Source organism: Bubalus kerabau, chromosome 2, assembly GCF_029407905.1.
Source record: "Bubalus kerabau isolate K-KA32 ecotype Philippines breed swamp buffalo chromosome 2, PCC_UOA_SB_1v2, whole genome shotgun sequence".
Lineage (NCBI taxonomy): Eukaryota > Metazoa > Chordata > Mammalia > Artiodactyla > Bovidae > Bubalus > Bubalus kerabau.
Genome location: NC_073625.1, coordinates 61,898,655 through 61,911,881, shown reverse-complemented (window position 1 = coordinate 61,911,881; position 13,227 = coordinate 61,898,655). Strand labels below are relative to the sequence as shown.

Here is a 13,227-nt window from a genome sequence, read left to right as displayed (position 1 = left end):
TCTCAAATTTAGATGTATCCTACAGCCAACACATATATTTGATAAATTTGTAATTTTTTTTGTTTGTTTATGGATTAATTTTTACCTATCTGGTGATCTGTCTTACAAAAGATAGTTTAGTAGGGACAAGATAATAGAGTACTTTAACACTCAATTTCCAGATTTATTTTATCCCCCATTCTTAAGGACTATAATGTAGTGTATTTGAAGAAAACAAGAATTTTTTTCTATAGGTAAAATATTATAGCAATTGTTAAAATTCAAATTGGACAAAAGTTCACAATTGAAAATTTTCCTATTAAATTATTTCAATCTATGATTTCTCTTACTTGCATTGGACTACAGAATAAAACAACATAGAATTTGACACAACCATATATATTTGATAGTTTTAAGAGTAAAGATTAATATTGTATGGTTTTCTACTAAATGTACCATGCCTCTCCATAGCCCAGCATTTGAATGATTTTAAGAACCAATGTCTGAAGGCTCTCTTTTGTGTTGGTTGATAATGTGCAGTAATAGGTTCAGATAGACTAATTTGTGCCTAAGTGATAGCTAATATATCTTCCTCCCAGGTAGTATTTAACTTGATTAAAATGGACAGGTCAACATAAGGCATTTCAAGTGGGAATTTCAAGCACCATTGAGAGCTAATTGGGCAAGACAAAGCTTATAAAGGAAGGAAGTAGACTTGAAATTGCCAAAAACCTAAATGGATGCTAGGAAAAATTTTATTTTCAGCAATTTTGATAAAAGTACTTTAGTCCTGATCACTGCACACTGCCCAGGGAGATTTTTATTTTACCTTGGAGTTTTACTGCCATTGCTCATTAGCAAATTGGGAAAAAAAAATCTACTTATTTTTGTATATAATGTGATGGCATATACCACATGTTTTATGTTTTCATTTGATGCAAAGAATTATTTAAAATATATAAAAGTAATGATCCATCGTTTTCTTTCTCACATTTTTTTTTCTAACAAAGAAAAAGAAATAAGCAAACATTGTATTAACACAAAAAACACATGGATCGGCAAGTTTAATGTTTATACAGACCCTGCTATGAAACATGAGTGAAGATAGAGACCCTTGAAAACCTGAGTATGAATGATTTCTCAGAAGACATTCAAATTCATTTTTTTAACAGTGTTGTGGACCAAACAAAACATTTCTAATGGCCATTCTCTACCATAGAGTATCTATTTGTAATCTCTGATAGAAAATTTCAACTCCAATTTTTCACTTAATCTGTGAAATGTTATTAAGTATATTCAATTTCATCCAGTATAATAATCAGGATTATTTTAGATATAGGATAATAAATTCCCTTTCTGATACAGTTGTATTTCATTTACACAAAAAATCATAGATTTTTCTCTAGAGTTATCCTAATATTACATAATAGTAATTGCTTATTGCTTACGAAATAATATGTTCTCCACAGTTATAGAACTAGATTAAACCAAGTACATGATTCTTTTCAACACCTGTCTCAACTATGCCATCTCATGGGAAAAATAATTAATGCAGTGTGATTTTTTTTATATGTCATTTAAAAAACCTAAGTGCTATCTCTCTCTCTAACACACATTAGCTTAGGAATATTCTTAAAAAGATAAATGTATCATCCTTTGACTCTGTCTTTGCCTTACCTGCTATCTAAATATGTTCTTTAGAGAAAAAAACAAAAAGGAAGCCTTGGATTATAGAAGAGACCAAAACAAACTAAAGAGAGTTACATAGTTCAGTTCAGTTCAGTTCATTTCAGTTCAGTCGCTCAGTCGTGTCCGACTCTTTGTGACCCCATGAGGTGCAACACACCAGCCTTCCTGTCCATCACCAACACCTGGAGTCCACCCAAACTCATGTCCATTGAGTCAGTGATGCCATCCAACCATCTCATCCTCTGTCGTCCCCTTCTCCTCCTGCCCTGAATCTTTCCCAATGTCAGGGTCTTTTCAAATGAGTCAGCCTTTGGCATCAGGTGGCCAAAGAATTGGAGTTTCAGCTTCAACATCATTCCTTCCAATGAACACCCTGAACTGATTTCCTTTAGGATGGACTGGTTGGATATCCTTGAAGTCCAAGGGACTCTCAAAAGTCTTCTCCAACACCACAGTTCAAAAGCATCAATTCCTTGGTGCTCAGGTTTCTCTATAGTCCAACTCTCACATCCATACATGACCACTGGAAAAACTGTAGCCTTCACTAGACAGACCTTTGTTGGCAAAGTCATGTCTCTGCTTTTCAATATGCTGTCTAGGTTGGTCATAACTTTCCTTCCAAGGAGTAAGAATCATTTCATTTCATGGCTGCAGTCACAATCTGCAGTGATTTTGGAGCCTAGAAAAATAAAGTCAGCCACTGTTTCAACTGTTTCCACATCTATTTGCCATGAAGTGATGGGATCAGATGCCATGATCTTAGTTTTCTGCATGTTGAGCTTTAAGCCAACTTTTTCACTCTCCTTTTTCACTTTCATCAAGAGGCTCTTTAGTTCTTCATTTTCTGCCATAAGGCTGGTGTCATCTGCATATCTGAGGTTATTGATATTTCTCCCGGCAATCTTGATTCTACCCCACGCCTGAGAGTTACACAGGAAAATTTTAAAATAAATAAATAAATAAGATCCAACACAACACAAAAAAGAGTGACATAAATAAATTTGCTTAATAACCTAAATATCATGTGTTTTATATCAAGCAGTGAGACAAATACAAATTCCCATTCCTGCACACTTTAATTGTGTTCATAAACACTTATAAAATTATACTGGGTAACAAGTAGCCAAAATTAAAGTGAAAATGAAGTCATCTTCTGTCAAACTTCCAAAGCTTTTCTTTTTCTTCTTCCCACTCCTTTCCTCCGCCCCCCCTTTTTTTTTCCTTTTCTCTCCCTGCAGGAATATTGTTTTCCTGCTGCTAAGCCAGGTCCAAGACTTCCACTTAGTCTCTCTCACATACACGTACATATGTATATAGATGTTCAACCTATTTATGGCATAAGAAGTATTACCCCAGTCTGGATCTAAATTGTCAAATCTCCTAATGTACAAAACCACTGGAAAAAACTGACCTTTCTACTCCATTCCTTGTATTCTTGATTCTAGTTTTTCCATGTGTTGAGTCTTCTCTTGTGTTGTTGGAAGAGGGTGTTTGCTATGACCAGTGAGTTCTCTTGGCAGAACTCTATTAGCCTTTGCCCTGCTTCATTCTGTACTCCAAGGCCAAATTTGCCTGTTATTCCAGGTGTTTCTTGACTTCCTACTTTTACATTGTAGTCCCCTATAATGAAAAGGACATCTTTTGGGGGTGTTAGTTCTAGAAGGTCTTGTATGTCTTCATAGAACTGTTCAACTTCAACTTCTTCAATGTTACTGGTCGAGGCATAAACTTGGATTACCATGATATTTAATGGTTTGCTTTGGAAATGAACAGAGATCATTCTTTCGTTTTGAGATTGCATCCAACTACTGCATTTCGGACTCTTTTGTTGACTATGATGGCTACTCCATTTCTCCTAAGGGATTTCCATGTTCTAGGGGTATTTTCCCCCCTTTTCTCCAGTTCTGATTGCTGAATAACTAGATTATTGTACTGCTTCTTCTAAAATTAGTCCACAATACTGTTAGTATTAATATGAACCTCTTTTTATTGATATCACACTTTGATTGTGCCCCCCTTTTTTTTCTCCTTTCCCTTATGTTTTTCCTGAATATTAATATGGGTGGTTATGTCTCATGTTCTCAGATAAATTAGTTTAAGTATCATCTCATCATTTTTCCCCTCTTTTTAAAACTTAGTTTTGTTTTCAAAGAGGATGACCAGAAACACAGAATCTGTTCATGGTATTGTTTTACAAAGATTCCTAATAGAGTGTGAATATATGATTTTATGATGTATCCTTCACTTGATAATGGTGAGGTGGATTAACTAATAGCAATTACTTAGTTCAAGCTCAAGCTGTGTGTTGTTGGTTTTTTTTTTTTTTTTTGTAATCTTAACAGTACCTAGAACAATTTATTCTTTACATGGTAAGTCCTCAATAAACAGTATTTAAAAGAATCATCCTAAAAACAACCAATCTTTAGAAAGCTACTATGTTTTTATACCAGTAAATCATTTGAAATTTAAAATGACTGCATCTTGAACTTGTAGATATCAGGCAATGAGCTTAGGTACTGGGATTCTAGGCCATTGGCTGAGATTTCTGAGAGTTATTAGTAATTATGAGAGCAAGTTTTGACACCATACCTCAGAGAAATATATTGGTTCTCATGTGAGGATATAAGAAATTTCAAAACGTATAGGGATTATAAAATCCAAAACTTTGGCAGGATGCCCACAGCCAAGAATCAAAAAGAAGAATACAAAGTTTAGTCATACCAAAAGCACTGATCAAAAGCTTGTGTCAAGACAAGGGTTCAACTGCAGGAGTCTGAAAATCATAGCAGTCCAAAATGTTATTTCCTTTTTTATTGTGTTTTATTTTCTTATTAGCCAGGTTTTCTTACTTAAGACTGATGCTACAACCTAGACTCCCAATAACTCTTAACTGTGCCTTAAGATGGAGAAGGCAATGGCACCCCACTCCAGTACTCTTGCCTGGAAAATCCCATGGGTGGAGGAGCATGGTAGGCTGCAGTCCATGGGGTCGCTAAGAGTCAGACACGACTGAGCAACTTCACTTTCACTTTTCATGCATTGGAGAAGGAAATGGCAACCCACTCCAGTGTTCTTGCCTGGAGAATCCCAGGGACAGGGGAGCCTGGTGGGCTACCGTCTATGGGGTCACACAGAGTTGGACACAACTGAAGTGACTTAGCAGCAGTGCCTTAAGAATCTAGGCCAATTGCCTATTGTAATTGAGGCTGTTTTTGTGGCTTGGATTTTTATTTGCCAGCTAGGTCATGGGTATCCATGGTCAAAAAATGGCATGTTGACCAATTGTGATATCCTTTCCCTCATGTCCCTTTGTCTAGAGGATCTTTTGGAAAGAGGTTGGTTTTAAAGACTGTAACATAACCAATCATCTGGACTATAATTTTCTGACCATGCCAATTGCTAAGGTTTGCCCTTTTCTACTATGTGATATGCTTCACCTCTTCAGTTGTCTGGAGTTAAAAGCCAGTTATCTCTAAAGCAGGATAAACACGCATGAAGTGTGTGCAGGGTGTTAGAAGGAGAGGACCACTTCTGTGATTTCTCCTGACTCAGGGTGACAGATCCTGCATCTGTGACAAGGTTGGTTTGTATATCTGATACGGAAAGAGACAGATGTTATTCCCAACCTGTGTGCCTTCAATCTATCCTGTGATAAGAGTTTGTGTGAAATATTGGATAAAACAAACTCCAAGCTATCAGAATGATATTGACAACATGGCTAGGACACAGTGGAGAAGTTTGTATCCTACAGTCATTTTAAGGCTGAGGTTGTAAAATACCCTTATGCCTTTTGGGACTGGTCTTAGTCTTAGCACTGATATCAGATGCATGTCTATATTACAACCCACCATAGCTTACCATAGCTCTCAGACCTCTTTGTGAAGTGTGCTCTAATTATTAAAGAGACTGAAGACAGCTGCTGCTTTGCTAACGACTTTCCCTCCTAGGATCTAAAAATGGCTGTTTTAATCAAGCAAGGCTTCACTATGATGTGAGTGCCCTAAGATATCACCACTTCTGTATCTTCATTTCAGCCCTGTGGCTGGGAGGGAGTAATCCACTGCTATCATTATGTCATATCCTTTAACCTATGATGTTTCAGCTTATATGACAAGAAGCCTTTGGAAGCATTTGACTCTAACACTCTGTCAAGTTATTTTTGACAATGTGCATTCCCATTTTTCCATAGCACAAGTAACGTTCTAGTGTATAATTTGCTTATTTTACAAGTTCAGCTGCCTGTCCCTCTTTCTAGAATGTAAACTTCACAAAGGCAACGATCTCTTGTTTCATTTCTTCAGAGGTAATCCTACTAACTAGAATGGTACTTACCACTTAGCTGGTTCCCATACATGTATGCGGTGCCCATTGCATTTGGCATAGGCTGAGCTATACCCTACCTACTCCAGGCTGTGGCAATGAAGCCTAAATGTTCCAGGATGCCAGATTCCTTCAACAATTGCCTTTTCCCCAGAATATTGTTCCATTGAAAACATTGCCCTTAAACATGGTCCCTGGTAATGATTGACATTGAGGCTAAGGAAGCCCTGAGGTAACTGCTTCCTTAGTATAACTGTATGGCCCTACCTCAGCCCATGTTTGAAGCCATACTTTCAGTAGCGTAGGTTCACTGGGTTAGGGTATGTCTTAGTTTGAGCTACTGTAACAAAGTGCTGGACACTGGGTGGCTTAAACAAGAAATATTTATTCCTTATGGTTTTAGACGCTGAAAGTCCAAGATCAGGATTCCAGCATGATCAGGTCTAATGAGGTCTCTCTTGCAGATTGCATGCTGCCTACTTGATGTGTCTTCATGTGATGGAAAGAAAGTAAGAGAATTATTTGGGCTGCCTTTTATAAGGTCACTAATCCCATCAGAAAGGTGCCACTCTCATGATCTGATTGATCACCAAAGGCCCTGCTTCCTGCTACCATCTTATTGGGAATTAGGATTTCAACATATAAATATTGGAGGGGGCACACACACATTCAGTTCACCACAAGGTAGCTTAGTATGAGGCAGCAGAAATAATGTACTATTAGAATACAATAGATGTTACTGGGGACCGCACTAGTCCTTTTCCTTGCATATTGAGGTAAATTATTTTATCTGGATGGCATAATGTTGATGATGGACTGCAGAGACCTCGCAGACACAAGGAACAGTTGGATATCCTTGGTTATTGGAGTCTCCCACTTTAGGATCCTGAGACAGAATCCTTTCTTCACTTGCTGATGTTGTAAAGTTCCACCTGTATACAATGAGATGCATTCCTCAAGGACTATGCATCCAAATGCAGAGACCAGAGGCTCGCCAAAGTCTAATCTAAGGACAAATTTACAATATTTTTCAAGTATATATTCAATATTTGCTGGCCTAGAGATTTAAGTACTAACTTTTTAAAGAACATTTAGAAGTCATGCCTGTGCATTGAATATACCCATAATCATCATCCAGTTGAGACTGTAATACCTTGCAAGTCAAGCTCCAGGAAACATTACAGAAAGGGTAGTGACCTTGAGTGGTGTGTATTCATTAAAACTAGAAAAGGAATAATCCTGTGTTCTTTGCCAAGGCCATCTTTGAAGAGGTCATTATATGTTCCTTTCCTTGACTTTCCTGAATTGAACCTGCAACCATTCATCTTTTTAATCAAGCCGCTAAAGTACAGTGGAGCTCTGTGGTGATTTAGGATGGCCAGTCCTGCAGGTCATTATTATAAGCTTTGTGTATGTAAGAAGAGAACTTTGCACTGTTTCAGTCTTTTAGATAAACAAATCATGAAAAAAGAAAGCACTTGCCTGGGATTGCAATTAAACTGTAAATACTTTGGCTTATAAAATTAAGTGATGGATTGAGTTGGAATGCAACCAAATTTCTCTGGAGATTAGCAACAAAAGCTCATCGCTGGAGTAATCACAGAACTGACAGCCAAACACTCCCTTCTGCCAGAGAAGTGGAGAGTGAGGTAAACTGTTCACATGATTTTATCCCCTATTCTGTGTGGGAGACAGAAACTTCAGGAATCTCTGCAGCCAGGCAATGTGGCCTTGGGAATTTCTGAGCTGTAATTAGAGCAGTTTGTTAGCCATCTGAGGCTGTAAAGACATGAGCAATCTAACACTGTCTTATAAAATTTTACTAGACTAAATGGTATGGTACAGAAAATTAAAAAAAGAATTCCGGAACAAGAGATGTAACAGAGAGAGCATGTAACTGTTGATTTTTATGAGCCAGCTACCCTCGCACATATGTGGTGGATGTAAACTTCCAGATATTATGGGAAACCATAGAATCATTCTCTTGATCTTGATTTGGCTGCATGGTTTGGGCTCTGGTCAGTTTCCTGCCCCTTGGACTGGTATCTGAAGGAACTGATGGATGAAGTATTAAAACACAGCTATAATACATATTCACAGAGTTTAATTATATTGAAAAACAACTTAGGTAACAATGTTATGAGTTGTATATGTGTATTTTTTACTGTTGACATTCTATTTTAAAGTATGTATGTGTATGTACATGTATATTCAGTGTATACTAAGAATAATCTTTCTTCACTTCTGTTAAGGTACCAAGTTAGGTCATAAAATGTCAAAGTAAAAGAATTTTATCACCCACACAATTTGGTCAGTTGCCTGAGATGTAGAATGTTTGAATGAAAAGGATTGATAAATAGGCGAGGGTCTTATTTTGATTCTGAGATCTAGCATAGAACTCACTGATACAATGTTGGTCATCTTTCTTTGCAATCAATCAACCAGTCAAATAGCACATATTCAGTTTTCTTTTATTATTTGTTAGACATTTAAATGAAATCTGATTCTAGGAATTCTTCAACAACATATAAATAAGTGCCCTCACCTGTCTGGGAACAGGTGTAATGATTGGATTTGCATCTTTTTTATTTGGAAAATTTAGACTTATATATAATGATTTTAAAAAAATCATTCAACTCATGTATTATTAATTATTTAGGAACTGTAATAGATACCTTCAGTATTCCATGGGGGTAGTAAATTAAAAAAAGGAATTGTTCTTTCTCAAAACAAATTGTATCATAGTTAGAGACAGGGCCATATAAACAAATAATTACCCTGCATATGTGGTAATTTAGAGTAGGATGCCCAAGGAGCCTTGGGTGCAAGGAAAGGGAAAGAAAGGAAAACAACTAAATTCTGGAAGATCACAGAGAAGATAAGGAATAGAAGCTTGTCAGCTTGCCATGTTGGAGAAGAAGGGTTGGGTGAAACAAGTCTGAGATTTCTGGCATATATATAGCAACTCTCCAGGCGGACCCGTTGGGGAAAGAGTCATACTTCCATGTGACAGAATTTGAAGCACATGAGATACAATAATCTGTATTTACCACCATACTAGTTTGACAGAAATGAACCACTTTGATAATATAATTTTTCTTAGTGTTGATTGAGAAATATGGTTATTTGAAATTTATATTCATTACATTTTAATAATCTTTGTCTAGTCCACAGTTTTCTGCATATAGTGACTGGAGCAGTAGACTTCTTTTTTCATAAAAATAAAACTTCATTTCGAAATTTGGCAGAACTAATACAATATTGTAAAGTTTAAAAATAAAAAAAAAAAGGAAAAAAAAATAAAACTTCAAATTTTATACCAATTTGAGGGGTACCAAGATTCCTACCATTCACCAGAGAAATAGATTATTATGGAAACGAGCACCAGAAATTATTGTATTTTTGTGCATACATCCACAAAGTTTAAAGCTTTCTGGTAGGACTGGAAATTTTAGCATGCCAGTCATCATTGTTGGGCTTCCCACGTGGTTCAGTGGTAAAGAATCTGCCTGCCAATGCAGGAGATGCAGAAGATGTGGGTTTGATCCCTGGGTCAGGAAAATCCCCTGAAGGAGGGAATGGCACCCACTCCAGTATCCTTGCCTGGAAAATCCCATGGACAGAGGAGCCAGGCAGGCTATAGTCCATGAGGTCGCAGAGTTGGACATGACTGAGCAAGTGAGCATGCACAGATATCACTGTTGGGTGGAGACTGCTATGGTACATGCTTATCTTCTGGTCTTGGCTTCAGTTACAGGTTTTTTAATTATTTTATTTTTTGAGGAGTTGAGTGTTTTGGTGTTTTGGTGTTTTCTGGTTTATTTTTTGTTGTTTTTTATTTTTGTTATTGTTTTGGGTTCCTGACCTCTTGAACTTGTATCTTAAAATAAATGGCTGGCAAGTATGTGGTTTGTACTCATGACTTGGTCGGGGACAAGGGTCTCATGCTGCCTCATCGCCACCTCAGGTGCTGTTGGTACTATTGACTTCTCAGAGTTAATCTACATTTTCTATCCTACTCCTGGATTTACCTCTCATCAGGGAGCCCCCACAGCAAGCCTAATGGCCAAAGCTACTTTCTGTTTCATAAGATGTGTGGATTTCTGGGCATTACACCTTCCCACAACACACAGGAGTCAGGGACAAAAGGGTAATACTAACTCTGGTTCTCTTTTGTACTGACTGTGCCTCACTCATTTTTTTTTTTTTTCTTTGCTGTCTAAGGTTGATGCATAACTTCTTTCTGTAGAGTCCCTTTCCTCTCACACACAGGGCATACACAATTGTGAGCTCTAATGTCTCTGATTTCAGCCTTCCTTTCAATTTGTGGAACATCTCTGTCTATTATTTTATCCCAAGCTAGGAAATCATGCTATAAAACTAAAAAAAAAAAAAAAAAAAACAAAACAAACAAAAAAAAAACTATGCATCCTGGCAAGTCCAAAATTTTCTCTTCTGATTCACTCAGAAATGTGGGAGAAGGGGTAAGTTATCTTATCCTTCCTCTCCCTGATTCCTTTCCTCCATTCTGAAGAGGTAACCAACCTGCTCCTACCCTCAAATTCTTCAACAGAATAGCACAAGAATTTTGGAGATCTAAAATCAGATGGCACTAGTGGTAAAGAACCCAACTGCCAATGCAGGAGACATAAGAGGTGCAGGTTCCATTCTTGGGTCAGGAAGATCCCATGGAGGAGGGCATGGCAACCCACTCCAATACTCTCGTGTGGAGAATCCCACAGACAGAGGAGCCTGGCAGATTATAGTCCATAGGGTCGCAAAGAGTTGAGATATGACTGATGCAACGTAGAATGCATGGGCTTCCCTGGTGGGTCAGATGGTAAAGGTTTACCTGCAGTGTGAGAGACCCAGGTTCGATCCCAGGTTAGTTCAGCCTTGAAATTAGTCGTCAAAGCATAGATCCACCTCTGAATTATACTGAAGGTCAGAAACACATAAACCTTCTGGCTCCTCTTCTCACCTATAACCTGGGATTGCTGTAATAGAAATACCATAGGCACCTTCAGGATATAATAATATAAGATTCTGAGATCCTAAAATGCTTTTACTGGGGGAAGAAAGAGCTTATCTATATTTAACCATCAAAACTAATTTTCCCTTTTAAAATTTCTCCAGTAGTACCTTCATATCTCTATATACACATCTTTTGTAAAATATGCTTTTTTTGTAATATTTAGTATTAAGCTAAGTATAAATGCCCCTGGCCATAACATATAGTTATGCTACAATGGACTTGGAAGCCTAAGAAATAGGACTGCTGTTGGCTTTTTAAATATATCAACCTCTTATTTCATGAAAGTGGAAATTTTTCAGCCTTGTGAAATATTATCAATGTAGTTATATAACAGCAAACTTTATGTATGTGTTCAAGCAAATCGACTCAGTATTTCCATACATGTTTACTGAGTGAACAACTCAATGAATAAATCATTGCATATATCTTTGAATTATAAACATCAATCTTATTCTTGTAATTCATTGTTACCAGGTGCTATTGAAAATTTAAAAAACAAAAAATATGGCTCATGCCTTGTACTGTTTTGTTTTTTTTTTTTTCAAAAATTGGTTACTTCAAAGAAGTGTATATAAATATTTTGGACTCTTATTACATAATGTGCACATGTTCTAGGAGTTTTATGATTTGTACTACACAGAGGAAATTAGTATCCTCTCACATTAAGGGTGACAGCTTTCATTGGCTTCTCATTTTAATGCTTCTGCTTTAAAACATTTTTTGTTCCTAAAACTGAGGAAGGTGTGTTTTTGTTTTTCTTTTTTCTGCACTATTTCATAGTAGCATTTGCAATAGGCTATGGGTTTCATATTTTCTGACAATGTATATCAAGGTAGGCTGGCAAGCAAGGTAAGTTTTGAATAGCTCTTGCTATAGTATCACTCAGGGAGGCAAAATGTTCTGGCTGAGCTGCTGTATAACAGATGTTTGAATTCTCATTTGTCAGGCTTATAAATAAGATTTAAACTAGTCTTAAACTGGAGAGAAACTCCACACGCTTGGAGTAGACAAAGCCTTTATTTAGGCATCCAGAGACATAGGAATTAATTCCAATGCAAACACTCTCCCATAATTTAATTTATTAATGCATAATGTTAGCAGTGATTCAAAATTTGCCGGATGTTCTTTGCTGGTTTCATCAGGCAGCTAATAACTTACATGTCTAAGTAATGTCTGTTGAAATAAACTTGAATTGGATGTAGAACTTGGACTTAGCTACCACTTCACAATATTTTAGTTTTAATTAAGTGTCACACTCAAAATAAGTGATGAGTGAGCTCTTCCTGGTCTTATTATGGACTGCAGGCCCCACTACCGTGTGAGCACAAATTGCTTCACTCATCATTCAGAGAACATCCTCCAGGCTGATTGACATAAAGGGATATTTTCTATGTTCATTTACTTTAAATGATTAATGAAAAGGACTGATTTTAAAATATGGGACAAGTGGTCTTACTGCTTCCTGTGTTATAACTGTTAAAGCGTCATGTTCAGTTATTCTATTTTTATTAATACATTATTTTGCTGAGCATTTCTATGCAATAAAATTATTTAAATTAAGTTTGGGCTTTTAAATTCTATATCTCCTTCCTAACTTATTGCATGCTATTTAATTCCAAACAATGTACTTTAAGAAAAAATGATTTTTTTTGGTTTTCAAAACAAAATTATATTCAAATCAGCATAAACTTCACTTCACTTTTCCTTTTATTATGTACTCACTTTAATTTCTTAGTAAGCCCAGGTTTTAAAGTTCTTGACATGTGGGAGATTCTCAATATGTAGGTAATTGATTTTCATCCAGTGCTATGGTCAGTGACAGGTGAGACTGTATTGATCATAAATATTTTGCCCCAGCATTTTGGTCTTCCCAAGCTCATCATTCCTTGACATATTTGTACAGGACTCCTCATCTTCAATTTTATTTTTTTTTTTTTTATTTTTTTATTTTTTTTTTTAATTTTATTTTATTTTTAAACTTTACATAACTGTATTAGATTTGCCAAATATCAAAATGAATCCACCACAGGTATACATGTGTTCCCCATCCTGAACCCTCCTCCCTCCTCCCTCCCCATTCCATCCCTCTGGGTTGTCCCAGTGCACCAGCCCCAAGCATCCAGTATCGTGCATCGAACCTGGACTGGCAACTCATTTCATACATGATATTTACATGTTTCAATGCCATTCTCCCAAATCTTCCC

The 13,227-nt window shown here is 36.7% G+C and overlaps 1 protein-coding gene across 1 annotated transcript in view; it reads left to right on the top strand.

Moving 5' to 3' along the window:
• NCAM2 (neural cell adhesion molecule 2) overlaps positions 1 to 13,227 on the top strand; it is a 539,245-nt gene that overhangs the window by 296,768 nt on the left and 229,250 nt on the right. The gene's annotated exons all lie outside the window — the stretch shown is intronic.